At 34.0% G+C, this 17,410-nt stretch overlaps 2 pseudogenes; both read right to left on the reverse strand.

Moving 5' to 3' along the window:
- Positions 1-4,298: 4,298 nt before the first annotated feature.
- LOC147410059 (21 kDa protein pseudogene) lies at positions 4,299-5,157 on the reverse strand (annotated as a pseudogene).
- Positions 5,158-12,697: 7,540 nt separating this feature from the next.
- Positions 12,698-13,577, reverse strand: LOC147410060 (21 kDa protein pseudogene; annotated as a pseudogene).
- Positions 13,578-17,410: the final 3,833 nt, after the last annotated feature.

The following is a 17,410-nucleotide window of genomic DNA, read 5'->3' on the forward strand; positions in this document are numbered from 1 at the left end:
TTGATTTACAAAAATTGGACGGTCCACGATTTTTCAACGTGTAAACATGGGGCTAAACATTTCGGAATGGGCTGATTTTTGGGGAGGATGATCTTCTAATCATAGAGATCATCCTCACCAAAAATCAGCTCATTCCAAAACTTCTCACCCATGTAGGACAAAAAACGTTTGTTAAAGTGTGGGTAAAACTTAGGGTGCTGAACATTTCCCTATATATATATATATATATAATATAATATATATATATATATATAGATATATATATAATATATATATATATATATATATATATATATATATATATATATATATATGGGTCACGTTATTACGACCCCCTTTTGGACCCCCTTTGCGACACACCTTTTTGTCTTATATGGGCAAAAATGTTTGGAATGGGCTGATTTTTTGTGAGGATGATCTCTATGGTGAGGGGATCATCCTGGCAAAAAATCATCCCATTCCAAAACTTCTAGACCGTCCGATTTTTGTTGAAAAATTATAGACCGTCCAATTTTTGTAAATCAATTTTGATGGGGTTAGAAGTTTTGGAATGGGATGATTTTTTGCCAGGATGATCCCCTCACCATAGAGATCATCCTCACAAAAAATCAGCCCATTCCAAACATTTTTGCCCATATAAGACAAAAAGGTGTGTCGCAAAGGGGGTCCAAAAGGGGGTCGTAATAACGCGACCCTATATATATATATATATCCCTTTCAGCAACAAACATTTTGGCAAAACATTTTTCAAAACATGGATTAGAGGTTTTGGAATTGGCTGATTTTTGGTGAGGATGATCTTTACGGTGAGGAGATCATCATCACCAAAAATCAGCCCATTCCAAAACTTCTAATCCCGTCAAAATGGTTTACAAAAAATGGACGGTCCACGATTTTTCAACTTGTAAACTGGGGCTAGAAGTTTTGGAATGGGCTGATTTTTGGCGAGGATGATCTCCTCACCATAGAGAGCATCCTCACCAAAAATCAGCTCATTCCAAAACCTCTAACCCATATTTTGAAAAATGTTTTGCCAAAATTTTTGTTGCTGAACATTTCCCATATATATATATATATATATGTATATATTAATTTCATATTGTTGTTAATTATGAGATTGCACCTCTCATCCCAATAATATCGGAGATTGATTTTTGGTCAACTTTGTGCAGGTGGGCCAAAAGGCGGTAATGGTGCGTCCATTCCTGTTCTAATTATTAGGTGCCACATGTCTTGTTTGTCAAAAGTGGTATGTTATAAGTAAAAAGTTGATGTGTTAACAGAAGTTGGGCAAAATATCCAGTTCCAATCTTTTTAGTTTAAAATAAATTGCAAAGTACAAGCATGCGCCATTCATATTCTTTTGCTTATTATTTATTTATCTTCTCATGATTCTCCATGTTCTTAACATAATCATCTAATCAATGGGTCCACTTTAAAATAAAATATATAGATTAAAACAAATAATCAATGGGTCCCACAAAAATCACAACCAATTAAACTCAATCAGGAGATGAATCATATCGCTGTTGGACCAACTCTTGACCGGCTAAGCCATTCCAAAGAATAGATTTATTCCATAGAGATGGTCTCATCATGGTAAGTTGAGGTTGCTTTAGACAGATCTTCAACTCTAATGATGTTTATTTGACTCAATAATATAAAGATGGCAACTAAAGTTTTACAAATTTAGGTATACTTGAACATGTTGATTTTTAGAGTTCTCATCTATGCTCATGGATGGATTGTAACGCTTTAAATTTTGAACGTGTATCTTAGGATAATTGATCATCATATTATGTGTATCACGAAGATTTAAAATTAAGATTGCCCATATAACAAAAAAATTGATAGGAGTTAATCCTGGAAAATCCAAGGACACCATTAGAAATGATAATACTTTATTTGATAAAATTGATGTTTATCTAAATTACTTTATTGTTTTTCTTTTAGTCTTTATTTGAATATTATGTTATATCAAAATCTATATAATTTAAATTTCAATATGATTATACGTTGTATTTTGTGGTTAAATGCTAGAATGGTAAACTTCTTATTAACTCCCGTTACTCACCGTAACATTCAGATTCGCAAATTATAAGGTTATTGAGGAGCCCGTCTTTAAGGAAGAGATTTAGGATGAGGTACCTGGGGTTGAGGGTGTCGATGAGCAATCACCTCCATCGGTTTGGAATAATGTTTAGAGTTTAGGATATTTATGTTTCAGTTTGAGACACTTATCTTTGGGCATTGTCCATCGATTTGTATTCAGTATTGTTACATAGTTATAATTTTTATTTCAATTAGTGAGACTTAATTTTTATGAAACTTGGATATTATAGATCATAATTATGGTTGTTATTATCTTCTGCACTCTCTTCGTTTCTTGACATTTTATATTTTTGTAGTGCTCCAATTATTAATCAAGAATTATTATTTATTATTATATATTAAAATGAGATAGGATGATTTATCATACCCTAAGATCTAGTAGAGAAATCCTTGAAATTTGTGTTGGATTTGGGGGAGTAACAAGGATAACTAAGCTTTAATTGATGTTGTTAAAGACATACAAGGAAATTAAAAGAACACCTTTAATTTAATGCAAATCATGTTGGAATAGGGATCAATAGGGAATATTTGCATCTAATTGGATTTCATCCAAATCAAATTTAGTATTCCGAACGGAATAATCCAATCATATAGAAAAATCCTTATCTTGAATATCGTCCTCAAAAAAATTGAATTGTTTTTAACATTCATAAACTCATGAAAATTTCCTTGAAGTCAAAAAAATCATGAGCAATTCATTTAAATCATTATGTTAAATAATTTTTATATGATTAATATTATTAGCATGTATTGTTTTTTTATGAGGATGACCATAATTTTAAGCATGATTTATTGTGCAGTTAATATTGTTAATTGTGATTTGTCAATAATAATTATTTGCACATAAAAGTAGAAAAAAAGACTTTGTTAAAAAATAAAAATCAGACAAAATAATTGTATCTCTTCTATGTAAATCTTATTATTTGTAAAATACCCAGTTTCTAAAAGTATTTAAAAATTTTTAAAATATTATTATAATATTTTTTGAGAGGATTATAATTTCAATATTTTTGCCCCAAACCAAACTTGTAATATGTAAGTTATGGAATTTCGAAAATTTTGGATAAAAAATTAAAATTCCTTATTAAGAGATACGATTGATGAGATAGGTTGTTAGATACCATTGGTGGCATGGTTTTAAAACTCGTTTTGAGATCTCTTCTCGTCCATGGACAAGACCAAGTCATCTCAGACGAGTCATTCAATGCTGAGATGGATGAGTAGAAAAATTATAAAATATAAAACTAAAAATGAACATATATATATATATATGGGAATAGTTCTAGTAAAAAATAAAGAAAGAGATAGTCAATTGAGATTTTTTGGGCATGTTCATCTATAGTTTATTTCAATTCTAGTTAGATTAAACATTCAACTTGAAAAGAAACTTAGATTTGGTCTACCTTGCTAATCAGGACGGACTTCGATCCATACCTGCTCTTCTAACAATCATAACTGGACTATTGGCTCATCCTATGTATCATTTGATCTTTGAAATCTCCTCTAATCTCCAATTCTTATTCTCAACAGAACACGTGTAAGGTCTTGATGAGTTGCTGATTTTATCCTCTAGAGGCTTCAATGTAAACTCATCTTAATATGGATCCCACAAACCTAAGTATAAATAGTACCATATATTACCCCATATTGAATGGAGTCACCTTGCACGAGTTCTCTAAGCCCAAGCAATGTTTGATTTTCTTTATCAACTTTTCTAGGATCCAACAATGAATCGATGAGATAGTGACTTGTGGGTAGAGAAATTTTGGCTACTTGATTAATAGATTTCCTTTATTTCAAAATACAAAGTGATAAAAAAACAAAAAATAAATAACAAGTAGACCGTATTTCTCTTTCTACACATATGTCACTAGGTCATTAGTGTGTTGGAGATTGATACAATAATATTCTTGTATTTTTTTTTTTTTAGATTAATATAATTTTGGGTGAGATATCCTAGTATTTTCAAATGATGATATGTCCCCTCTTGACTTCAGTCATCCCTTTAGGCTAATGAAAAATTATCTAAATACCCTCATCTTCGGAAAAAAAAAAATCCCTTGATTTTCTTTAAATATTTCATGATTTTCAAGCTCTTCGACTTTTATGATTTCTTTTTAGCTAAATATACCACTTTTATCTTTTTTCCTTAATTATTTGACTCACACTTAATTATTTGTTCACACTTGAAACAGAATCTTTTTTCCTTCCATAAACACCCTCGAAAAATACAAAGAAACGTAATTATCTGCACAAAACAAAACCCTAGCCACAAAATATACAATCACTCACTCAGCAAACATTTAAAAAAAAAATAAAAGTCTTATATAACTCTTATTTCCCACCAAATCCAACGGCCAAAAATTGCCAATCAAGGTGTTCCCGTTGCGTTAGCTGCCTTAGCAACATAGCTGTTGACCAGCGCAAGGGCATTGCTCGTAATTTTCTTGACTTTCAAAGTTCGATTGCAGACGTCAGATTTCATGGGACCATCCAAAACAGAATCGAATCCATCCGTACACGTGTCCTCATTTGTCAGAGCTGCGCTCATCCACGTTTGTACGTCACTCATCCGAAACATAAACAATTCGCCTGTATTGAAACGAGTCGTACGCATCTCCTTCAACGAGCGTTGTATCTGATCAACAGCGTCACCAAAAGTGCTGAAGCAGTCGTGCAGCGCGGCTACGGCTAGTGGCTCGGCTTTTGAGTTGTTTTGGTGAGAGAGCTTTGAAAAGTAGGAGACCATGAGCCGAGCTTTGAATAGACTGAGCGATACAGCGATGCAAGCTAGCTCTGCTGGGCTCTGTTGAACGGCGTTGGCGTAGTGGGAGAGCGAGGAGTAGCAGAGATCAGGATATAAAGTTGCGTTGCAGCTTGTACGGATGAAATCTGTTGCATTTATTTTGGGATTTGAGAGATGGACGGCTGAGATTGCTGGGAGTAGATAGAGAAAGGCTGCGACTGAGATCAGGGAGAAGAAGGAAAGGTCTTGTTGGGTCTTCGGTTTCTTGCCCATTTTTGAGACTGAAGAGTTGGTACAGAGAGCGCTTGGTTGAGAGGGGTTTAAGTAGGCGAATTCTTTATTCAAAATTACCAATCCATCCTTATAAAAAGCAATAAAATTACTAGATTACCCTTGTTACATTAATGATGAAATCAATGTGATACATCTTTTTAGTAGGAGTGCAACTTGATTTGGGTTGGTTTTAGAGCAAAATTAGAATCAAACCGACAAAAGTTTACTCCATTATATGGGAATCAGAACTGAGCCAATTTAGTCTAGAATCGAACCTACCCAAACCAATCTTAATTCGATTTGATTCCATGAGTTGTAAAAAAAAAATTTACACAAATTTATCAAAAAAAATTATGTAAACAAATGAATTATGAAAAATTAAAAACCCAAAAGCAAGATTATGGAACACATAAAAAATTAGATTAATTAAAAAAAAAATCGATTGGATTTTTAAAAATTATGAAAATTTTTTTTTTTTTCCAAAAGACCAAAACTACAAAACCCACTTTCCATGAGAGATTGAGAGTTACCTACAGTCGCACGCCCTCAACCGCAGGCCGAGAGAGAGAGAAGGAGAAGCCGATGGCCCCGTGACCATCGGTGGCAGTTTGTGGTTACAAGTTGCAACCGTAAAGACGAAAGAGAGACGAGTAGAAAAGGGTTAGGTTTATATTTTAAAAAAATTGATTTTGGTTTGGTTTTTAGTTTGGTTCGATTATTTATAAATCCTGAAACGAAAATCGAACCGAACCTATCGATTCTTATTTTGTTTAACCCAAAATCGAACCGTTTTTAATTAAAATTAAACCAACCCAATTCAAAATTCACGGATTGGTTCAATTCTCGGTTCAATTAACTTGCACCCATAATTTTTAGTGGTATCAGTCTCTAACAATTTCCTTACCTTTGATTTATATGGATCTATTCAACTGGTTCAGGAATTTATTGGATTAGTCTTGGATCAATCATAATCCGACCCCAAAAATTACCCAATCCAAGTCATTGTGAGCTACTCCAAGTTTTGGTGAAAATTACAGTAGCCAATGATTTTTTTTAACTGATGGCATACCCATCATGTGCAATCATCTATGAGTGTATATCTACCATAAAATGACCAATATCCATTCTTTTTATTTTTTATCCCAAATCCTAAAATCTATTGTCTTCAAGACTTCAACTTCTACCCTTTTTTTTTTTTTTTTTTTTTGAGTTGGGGGGGGGGGGGGGGGGGTTTTTCCTCGTTTAAAAATCTTGATTTTTCTTTTTAAAAATCTTCTTCCATAATCTTTCTTTAAAAAACTTATCTTGTTGTTGAGGCTTAAAGTTGACTATAAGGATTTATTTATTTATTTTCTAATTTAAAATGAAAAAATGGATTTTGGAGAAAAAAAAATGTATATATATGTCACAAAACAGGTAAAATAATAAGGGAATTCTAGTAGGACTAGCATTGGATTGATTCGATATTGGATCAATATCAAACCACAATCGATTTGAAATCTGTACACTATGACCTAGATCTAATTCAACTTGATTGGATCAATAAACCATTGAATTGAATCCAATTAAGATTTCATCTAATCCAAAATCGATCTAATCCATGGTTTGGGGAGAAATCAAAGGTTTGGATTTCTTATCTTGTCGTGATTCTCTTACGAGAGAGATGAACACATTCTACAAGAACAAATAACCATAAGAACCTAGAGAGGAGTGGACTTGCTTCCAATAGAAACGCCACAAATTGTACAGAGACACGATTTTAGGTATTTGAAGCTTGTAAATGTGTCCATGGACTATGTTTTGGAAGGAAACCCAATTGGAGTATATTATGGTAAACTCAAAGAGTTGGAGATTAATGTGCTTAGAAAGAAGACATGCTGATCCTCTCTACTTCAAATCTCGAGACTATGTTAGAATCAAAGCAAGAGAGAGGGGACGTACCTAGGTTGGGTTTGGGTAGGTCGCTTCAAAATTTGAAAGAACCCTCCTCGTTATTAGACATGTGACATTTTGAATTTATTTCATGTCCTTACATTTCTACCAAAATGTGAAATACCTCTTTGAAAATGCCACATGCAAATCAATGCAAAGGATTCCTTCAAAATTTTGAAGTTGGCTAATCGTTTCATAATTTTTTCTTACATTGGATTTATTGCATGTGGAGCTGCACACATAATTGTAAATACTTTTTTTACTTGTATCTCGAGAAAACACATCTATGATTATATGCGCACCCCACATCATAAATGTGAGAATCCCAATAAATCTCAATGTGAATCTCATCACAATTCTTTTTTTTAAGAGTTGTGTGGGGTGACATAAAAGGAGGCACAGGGGTGACACAATGATGTGGTGTCATGCACATTACCGTGGGTATTTTTTCCATGAGATACGAGTAAAAAACATTTACAGTTATGTGCACGCCACCACATCATTTGTCCCACCGTTGTGTCTTCATTTGTGTCATTCTGCATTTTTTTTTTTTTAATGGAAAGAAAATTATGATTATCTCGTCAGCGCAGTGTTAAATACAGTTTCCAAGATGTCGGTAAAGCGTTACTGTTAGTTGATACGTCAACGTACTCCACGTTACTAGCGGTAATTAGAAAACCATTTTTTTTGTCCCATCTCAGCCGTAGTTTGTTGATAATAATCAAACGTTGTTTGAGGTTAGAAGAGTCATAAAAAACAGTTCGCTTTTCGGCCCGTGAACTCGCATGATTGGCATCCAAATTTAAGCAACATGTGAACTAGAATTGATTCGATGGTCCAATTTAACTAATATCATGACGCGTGTGAACCAGTTCCTAAATGAGGATGTGGTTCACGTGAGAGGGTCTACTATGGATCTAGGACCAAATATTCAAACCCATTTGGATCCTTAACCAATTATACTTGAATTTCTCTTCTCAATATAGCTCACATGCTTAAACAAGACCTTAGGTGGGGTATTACATATATCCAAGGGATTTGGTTGAGATATGGTGCTTTAAGAGGCCAAAAGCATCACCCCTGCCAGTAAGGCCTACAGCTCGAAACTCCTGTCATAAAAAAAATGCTTATACAAGACCAAAGCATCTACCAAGTATTGACATATTGAACTGATCTTTGGTCCAGCCATGTGTTTGAAACTATCTTCAATCAGATCATATTGCATGATATGAGAGGTATATCAAATATCAATAATTATTTAAGGATTTTTAAAATTAATTATTTTTACTGAAATTTTGCATAATTTTTCATAATATTTTTTTTTTTAATTTTATAAAATATAGAGTGTGTTTAAAGATATTTCTCAAATAATTAAGGATTAAGCTTTAGTTTGGGAAATAAATAATTCTTTTCTTATTAAGTAGTAGGAAAAGTTTCTTCACTACATCACCGTGTGGTATTGAAAAACATGATCTGATGCCACAAAGATGTAGAGGACAAAATTCTAAGAACTTTAATTTTTAAAATTTATTTTTTGAAAAATGCTTAATTTATGTCCCGTGATACTTAATTTAACTTGGTAGATATTGGTTTATGGTTGTGTGACCTTCCTTTTAGTAATGATATTTTATTTTTGGTGGTGGAAATGAAACTTTTTTTTTCACGTTTAAGATTATAATATTATTGAACGGGTTATTATGTGGGTTAGGTCAATGTGGGGGATTTTTCAAATCTCCCACTCCTTGAGATACATGTTATAATATATGATCAGATCTTCCTTGAGATTAGTATTACAAATAATGATTAACTCCTCCTCGGGATACATATTACAATAATGGACAACTTCGATCACCTTCTCCGATGAAGCTTTTAAGTTTTTTGTTGCAATTTGGTGTCGCCTTAACTTAAAAAGACACCAATGAGATGCCGGGCAAGGAGCCTTCGATAATCAAGTTATATCATAGTTAACTTACAGAGCAAGAAGAAGAGAACTAGTGTAAGAGTATTATATGTGGCTTGCACATCATACTTTGAATGAGAGAAATCTCCTTATTTATAATTTAGACTCGTTAAAGGAGGTAGTAAACTCAGTTGTAACCACTCATCCTTATTCTCTACCATTTATGGTGATAAAATCCCATGATGATTTGATGATAAAGAAGACATATTCTTCATGATTCTTATAACCTTTATGAGTGGCATTAAATATGTAACTACTCCAACTCGGTGACTATTCAATTCCTCAAGTTGGCTTAGTCAAATTATGTGTCTGCAACTTTGTCGGGCATCATGTATATTTTACTTTGGTGGTAGTGCATATTGTAATGCCCTTTGCTACTTGGATAGCTTTATGGTGATTAGTTGTAATACTCTATTATATTGTTACTTGGGTAACTTCATACAATTCCCTTAGTGTATCAATCTCTTTAGAATAATTCCCAAAAGTAGGAGTGGTAGAAGTAATAACAGTAATAGTATCAACTACTGAGCAAAAACATTAGAAGAAATAACAACAATAGTATAAGTTGTTAAGCAGGAACAAGAGGATAAGAAGTAGTAGTAGTAACTACTGAGTAGGAGTAGGAACAGGAGAAGAAAAATAAGTAGTAATAACTGCTGAACAGGACCTTGAGAAGAAAACAAAGCAGCAACAATAGTTGTTGAGCAGGAACAAGAGAAGAAGAAGAAGAAATAACAGGAGTAGTAGTACTTGCTGTTAACAAAACTTGGTAAAATCACTTTAGTATTTGAGAGAAAGGTCAAATAATGTAGCAAGGGGTTAGCTCCTTGAGGAGGCCGAACCTCTTTCAGATGAAAATAGTAAGGGGTCGGCTCTTTAAAGAGTTCAGACTTCCTTCAGATGAAAATATCAAGGGGGTCGACTCCTTGAGAAGGTCGAACCTCCTTCACATGAAAATATTAAGAAGTCGATTATTTGAGGAGGACTCGTTAAGTTTTGGAAGAGTGAAGGGGTCGACTCCAATAAGAGGCCAAACCATCTTGAGGTTTGGTTTAGTGAAAGGGTCGACTCCATGGGAGGCTAAACCTCCTTGAGGTTGAAAGTGGGTGAAGGAATCGGCCAACATATAGATCAAACTACCTTGGGCCATGGTTAAAGGGTCGGATACCTTTTGGCTGAATCGATTGGGGTATGGCTCACACCCATGGTACTTGTTTAATCAGATTGGGATCAGGTTGAACCAGATCTGAATGCCTTGATTTAACAATTTTACTAATCTCAATAAGTGTGATTTTTTTTTGTCCCTACAGCTGGGTTACCTATTTAATAAATGTGTTGGGTTCGAGTTTAAGTTTTTGACATGATTATTAAATGGATTGGATTTAGGTTGGGTAATTTTTTGTAATATCCTTACCTCAACATGACTTGACCTATTGCCACCCCTAGTGTGGATACAAAATCTTGAATTCACCTTAAAGGATAGGAGATTTGTTGCACCAAATTCTTGGGTTTACCTACACCAAACTCTCTAATGTTCAATTTAGTGGAAAAACATTTTGATAGAGTTTTAGGATAAAGAGATTGCATATCATTTTTCGTGATTTATGCCCTTATTTATATATGAACCTAGCTTTCAATCCTTAACCAAATAATGAACTTACCCTAATTAGAATTTCATCCAACATGAGATTCCTCCCTGATTTCTCTTACAATAATCCTCCCCAAGTTGGAGTCATAATTTCTTACTTGTCCTTGTATCTATGTTTTTTTTTGGGTTTCTTGCTATACATATACCTATTCAAGTGAATTGTCAACCATATGAGATTCAACCTTCATGTTAATATTCCTAGAGATTGAATTCTGAGCGTACCTATCTAGGATACAAGCTCAAATTCCTCGATGTTTCCTTTCAAACTCGTGTCACCCATCTGTAGTTCAACCTCCATGCTTATATCCCTAGAGATCAAAGTTTGAGCATACCTACTTAGGATACAAGCTCATATTTCTCGGTATTTCCTTTCGGACTCCAATCACAATGGTTCCACTTGTAGTCATCTTGTGGCATGCAATTTTATCCCCCACACCATGCTTTACTTTCAATTTTCATTCAGGGAATTTCTAATATATGACATGATCGATTAACACTCTAATCCAACTTGGGGAAATTGGAAGAGAAATACTACTTTGATAGGGATGGTTTACTTAGGGAATGAATGAGGTCACCCATATAATTCATTATCATGGTAATCTATATTTCTCTTCCCACATCTCACTGTCATAGTCTTTGTTGGAGTGTGAATAGTACACAATGATTTTATTTTCCTCTCTCCACATCTTACTATCATATTGGCTTTTTTGGAGCGAATTGTACACAATGATTTTCTTTTCGCTTTCTACGATATTAGAGTTTCCCAAAAGGTAAACAAATATATTATTTAAAAGTCTAAGTAAAATAACACTTACATATGAAAGGACATTATTGACATAGAGAATGAGAGGGACATTTGAACATAATAATCCTCCACTTTTAGAAATGTGTTTCAAACCGATGATGTATCATCTTGACCATGGTCTTCTATGGCCTAATGCCAAATGACCTAAATGCCATCTTCTTCAATCTCTAGGGTGCAAAATTCATTGTCTTCAAGTTATTACAGTAAATTTCTCTTAATAAAGCAACCTCATTTTCAATCCATTGTTTTCAACCTTGTCTTAATCCTTTTGTAGAAAATCCTTCTTTTTTTTCTATTCAAAATTCCATTCATCTTACCTCTACAAAAATCTTATATTGCCTAATAGTTTGAAGGTTGAACTAAATAAAATCTTAAAGTTGAAGAGGAAAAATTAAAATGATTAATCACGAAAAAAATGAAGGAAAAAAAGAAAAAAAGTTCTTTTTTGCTTAGTTCATTTTCTTTTAAACCATACTAACCTTACAAACTTAATAAGATTGAAATCTTAGAAATGGTCGTTTGGCCCAAATGGAAATCCAATAGCAAAACCTTCTAGACTTCATAGAAAAATTAGATTAAAGAAATTGAAAAAATCTATTTTGAGCTTGATCAAAGGTGTTGAAAAGTACGGTTATTGAACTCCCACATTTAAATAAAATTTAACGATGAAAAATTACTGTTTTTGAAAAAAAAAATAAAAGTTTCTATAACTGTGTCAATGGATTATATGCTTTTTTATGCCAAACTGGTGTGAAGATGAAACATTCCTTACTAAAAAAGTGTTTTTCTTTTATAAGTCAAACTAGCCTGACTAACTTCAAAAGATTTCAAAACTTACTAAGGCTCTTGAATTCACATTGGCGCATCCAGAAACATAATCCTATGCACAAAGATGTGAAGGACAAAATTTTAAGAATTTTGAAAAAATTGTTTTTCATTGTTGAATTTTAATTTTAAATTTGAGAGTTTGGCAACTATCCTTTTCAACACCTTGGATGAGACTCAGAACAATTCCATTTTTTAGGATTTTTTTTATTTTTATGAAATTGAGTTTTTCCATGAAATCAGGTAGGTTATGGTGCTAGATTGCCAATGTGGTAATCCATGTGAGTAGAACGATCCTTAGTAAGATTTGAAATCTTATTAAGTTAGTAAGGGAAGTGTATTTCTAAAACACCTTTTAAGTATTTTTTTTAAAACGCCAACAGGTATGATCCAACTAACTCGAGTGAGTTGACTCGGTCAACGATTTGTTGCAACATAACTCTTTTTTCCTACCAGAAATTAACCACCCTTGAAAAATACAAAGAAATCCAACTACAATCATCTCCACAAAACAAAACGGCCACAATAATTTATTTGACTAATTTTCACTAAATCAAACGGTCAGATGTCTCCAATCAAGGAGTTCCAGTTGCGTTCGTTTCATTAGCAACATAGCTATTAACCAACGCGAGGGCATTGCTCGAAATTTTCATGACTTTCGAAGCTCGATTACATACGTCAGATTTAATGGGACCATCCGAAACTCCATCAAATCCATCTGAACACGTGTCCTCATTTGTCAGAGCAGCACTCATCCACGTCTGTACGTTACTCATCCGAAACCTAAAAGATTCGACCGTACTGTTACGAGTACGCATCTCATGCAACGAGCGTCGTATCAGATCAACAGCGTCATCGAAGGTGGTGAAGCAGTCGTGCAGCGCGGCTACGGCTTGTGGCTCGGCTCCTGAGTTGTTTTGGTGAGAGAGTTTTGAAATGTAGGATACCATGCATTGGGCCTTGGAGAGGCTGACCGAGACGGCTACGCACGCCAACTGTGGTGGGCTCTGTCCAACGGCGTTGGCGTAGGGGGAGAGCGAGGTGTAGCAGAGATCAGGATATAAAGTTGCGTTGCAGCTTTTACGAATAAAATCATCGTCGTTGTATTTGGAATTTGAGAGATGGACGGATGAGATTAATGGGAGAAGGAAGAGTAAGAGAAGAGAAAGAGTTTGTTGGGTCTTTTCTTTCGTTCCCATTTTTCGATTTTTTTGGTAGTTGTTCAGCACGGGCACGGCCAAGGGGTTTTTAAATAGAGTAACTCATCCCGTGTTCTAGAATTACCAATATACCCTCGTTAAAGTTGAAATTTACTACTAGGTTGTCATAATTTTTTTTTTTTTTTTAAATTAAGAGGAGAGTGGTGTGTGTGTGTGTGTGTGTGTGTGTGTGTGTGTGTGTGTGTGGAGGGGGTGGTTAGGCAAACCCCCAACCCGAAAACAGAAGCTTACATTCTTTCATAGACGTGCTCGTAGACATTCTTACATATGATGGTCTTGAGACTACTAGGGAGGCTTAAAGGATTCAACCTAACGCTACCAATGACAGTAAGGTAACTAGTTAGGAAATCCGCAACTTGATTTGTCTCTCTAAAGCAAATTTGCAGCTTGATCTGTGTTTTACATGGCTGTTATGTTGAATCACTGTAGCAGGTTTACAACATTAATGTTTTGTGCACACATTAAAAGGCATTAATACACCTTAAAAAAGCCTTCAATTGTTTTCCCTACCAAAAACACCTACAAAGTCAAATGCTTATTTCCGAAAGGTGTTTTAAATGCATCTTACCATGTGCCCTCCGATCACACTTAAACAAAATTAGGATTACAACTTGGCCTGACTCAAACGGAAAATCAAACTAATCAGACAATTTTTTACTGGTTTGGTTCGGTTTGGATCAACTTACATTTCAATTTTGAGTTAAAAAAATGTAGAATCAATCAATTTAATTCGATTCTCAATTCGAGGCTTTATAGAAGTGAACCAACACAAGAGCTGAACCCTTAATTACTTACTACTTTTTAGGAGTTAGGACATGAAAATGCTTCTCGGGAACTTGTTCTATATTGGCATTTACGTGTCGGTTAGACGTCAGCCATGATAGTGACTTTTTTCTTTTGATGAATAGATTAATGAATTTTTATGGATAGATTAATGACTTATTATATGAAATTTTATATTTATTATTTTTATTAAAAATATGTTTCTTCCAAGCAAGTTCACAGGATATTGGCAACCCGGATAACCAAACTAAATCAATCCTACTTTTATTTTGGTTTTGTGGACAATTCAGTCCAATTCTGATTTTTTATTTAGTGGAGCCGACTTTTATTGGTTCAATTTTAATTTGACCCCAAATCGAACTAAGTTGTACCTACAAAACCCATTAAATTGATCTTTAAATTAGATGAACCAAAATATGACTGTAAGTGGATCGAATTAGACACAAAGTCCAATATGATAACTTTGGGTTTGGATTAAGAATTCGAATTTCAATAAGGATCCCATTGGATAATCTATCCGATTCATTTCCTGATTCAATAGGCGCTAATCTCATAAAATACCATCTACTATCTAAATTAAGTAATATATTTTGTTTAAATATATGACATTTCTTTATATTTTATATATTAAATCAGATTTAATACAATTTGAAGCCAATCCAATCGTTATAGGATCAAACTTTGATCATAATATTGAGATCCTATAAAAATACCAATCCAACAAAGTTCCAATCCAGTTCTTATCCCATCGGTTTTGGGTTTGATCTAGGGGTGTTCAAAAAATTCGGAACAGGAAAATTGGACCGAATCAAGTATTTTTTTACCTTGACCGAGACCAAACCAATGAGTATTGGTTCGATCTCAGGTTAAGGTGCCCGAAATCGGACCTATCTAGAATTGATAATTATCTTTAAACCCAGACCAGAACCATGAACCCAATCATTTTTTACCCGGTTTCAATGTTCAATCTTTGTAATTATGGTTTGAAATTATTGTTATTTAATGTTCAATCTTTCTAATTATAGTTTGTAATTTTTGTAAATATTATTAAATTTTATGAAAAAAAATACATTTTTTTACAAAATTAATGAATTATGGGTCAAATCTAGACTGGACCTAAACCGAACCGATTTCAACCCGATTTCACAGGTTACAGGTAGGGTTTAGGTTCACCTCAATGCAACCAGTCCGGGTTGAATCCAGACCCAGTTGAGATCAGTCCCGATTTTGGATTACCCCAAGCCAGATCAAAACCTGGTAAACCGATTTCGATCAAGTCTGAGTTACCCGGTTGAATACCCCTAGTTTTATCTAGTCTTATCGGGTTCGGTCACAAATCTAGGTCGATTAAATCTGGACCTGATCCACTTAATCTATCCAACTGATCATTAAATGGTATTTTCGTAATTTGGTTCTATAGTATGGCTACTTCCGTTTGGAGTCATGCTTGTGGTGGGAATTGTTAAACAAGTACCACTTTCGGACTTAAAGTTTTCAAATTGCGATTGATATGCGGGTGCATTTCGACGGCAATGGTCTACCAAATCTTACACCAAATTAACTTTCTCATTAGAAATGATCCATTACGATGACGTTTTCCATATTAATTATATGTCCAACACTAAAAGATGGACTGTATTCCCGTACTCAAAGGTATAACTCTCAAGAATAAAGGAAGTGAAAATTAATTAATGAATAATGCTGAAGTGACCTCAAGATTGTACCTCATATCACACATCTCTGACGTGGAAGTGTGCAAGAACTATGGATGCTTTTCATCTAGATGTGCTATATGAAGTACAATCCCATGATCACTCCAGCATGATTCTAAATTAATAGGTGAGAGAATTCTTTCTCATCAAAATCAACATCCAAGTTGTCGAGATTACAGTTGTTGGTCTCAACATTTAAATGTGAATCATCTAGATCAACTTGAATTCGACTTTTTATCTGGGTGAGAGGCCATTAAGAAAGAAGGATTTTAACTAACTTGTTAAGATACCACCCCAAAACTCAAGGTTCATTTAGAAAGAAGTTCTCCTCAATGAGTCCATTAAATAATTTTCCCATAAAGGGAACGCTTAACATTCCCATTTAACATAGCATGAGGACTCCACATGAATAATTGAAAGAATCATGATTAAGTGGAACTTGCAACTACTGCTGAAAATCTTGGTCACACAATCACAATCTCAAAAAGTAGAAAATAATATAAGATAGATTAGCTTGTGAAAAATAAAATTTAAATAGAGGTAAATTTCGTTACTTTTAAAGTTTTTAAGCTAATGTATAGAAACTTAAACTTATGAATCATTCCTTTTTTGGAACCGAGGTATCTGGATCTCTTAGAGCACCTGACTAATCCTTGGGAGCATGCGCAGTTCCCTCCCCACACACGCACATGGGAATTTAAAGTTAAATCCCTGAGGGTGGTCCATAAGGTGGGATTGGAACTAAAGACCTTTAAAAAACACTTGATGCTTAAAACATAATTTCATCCAACTTGTGAAAAAAAAAATGTAAACCAATAAATAGAGGTAAATTTTGTATTTTAGAGATTTTAAGTTAATGAATAGAAGCTTAAACTGACAAATCTAACATTTCTTTTGAAAACCAAAGTATCCAGGTCTCTTAGAGCACATGACTAATCCTCCAGGCACGTTTAATTCCCTCCCTTTACATGTTCTAGATAATTTCTGGGCTACATCCCTGAGCGTGGCCCTTAAGGTAGGATTCAATCTCAAGTCCTTTGAAATACAACACATCGATGGTTAAAACATAATTTTGTTAGATTGGGAAAAATAGATCACCTGGTAAAATAAATAAAAGTAGACCTATAAATAGAGATAAATTTTGTACTTTAAAGTTTTCAAATTAACGAATATAAACTTAAATTTATGAATCTAACATTGTTTTTGAAACTGAGGTATTCGGGTCTCTTAGAGTACCCAACTAATCCTTAGGGCATGTCCAGTCCCCTCCGCCCACACATGCCATGTAATTTCTAAGCTAAATCCATAAGGGTGACCCCTGAGGTTATATTCAAATTAAATACCTTTGAATAATACTACGTCGATGCTTAAAGCATAATTTGTTTTGAAGAGGA

This window comes from Akebia trifoliata, chromosome 2, assembly GCF_017979445.1.
Source record: "Akebia trifoliata isolate Shusen 1 chromosome 2, ASM1797944v1, whole genome shotgun sequence".
Taxonomy (NCBI): Eukaryota; Viridiplantae; Streptophyta; class Magnoliopsida; order Ranunculales; family Lardizabalaceae; genus Akebia; species Akebia trifoliata.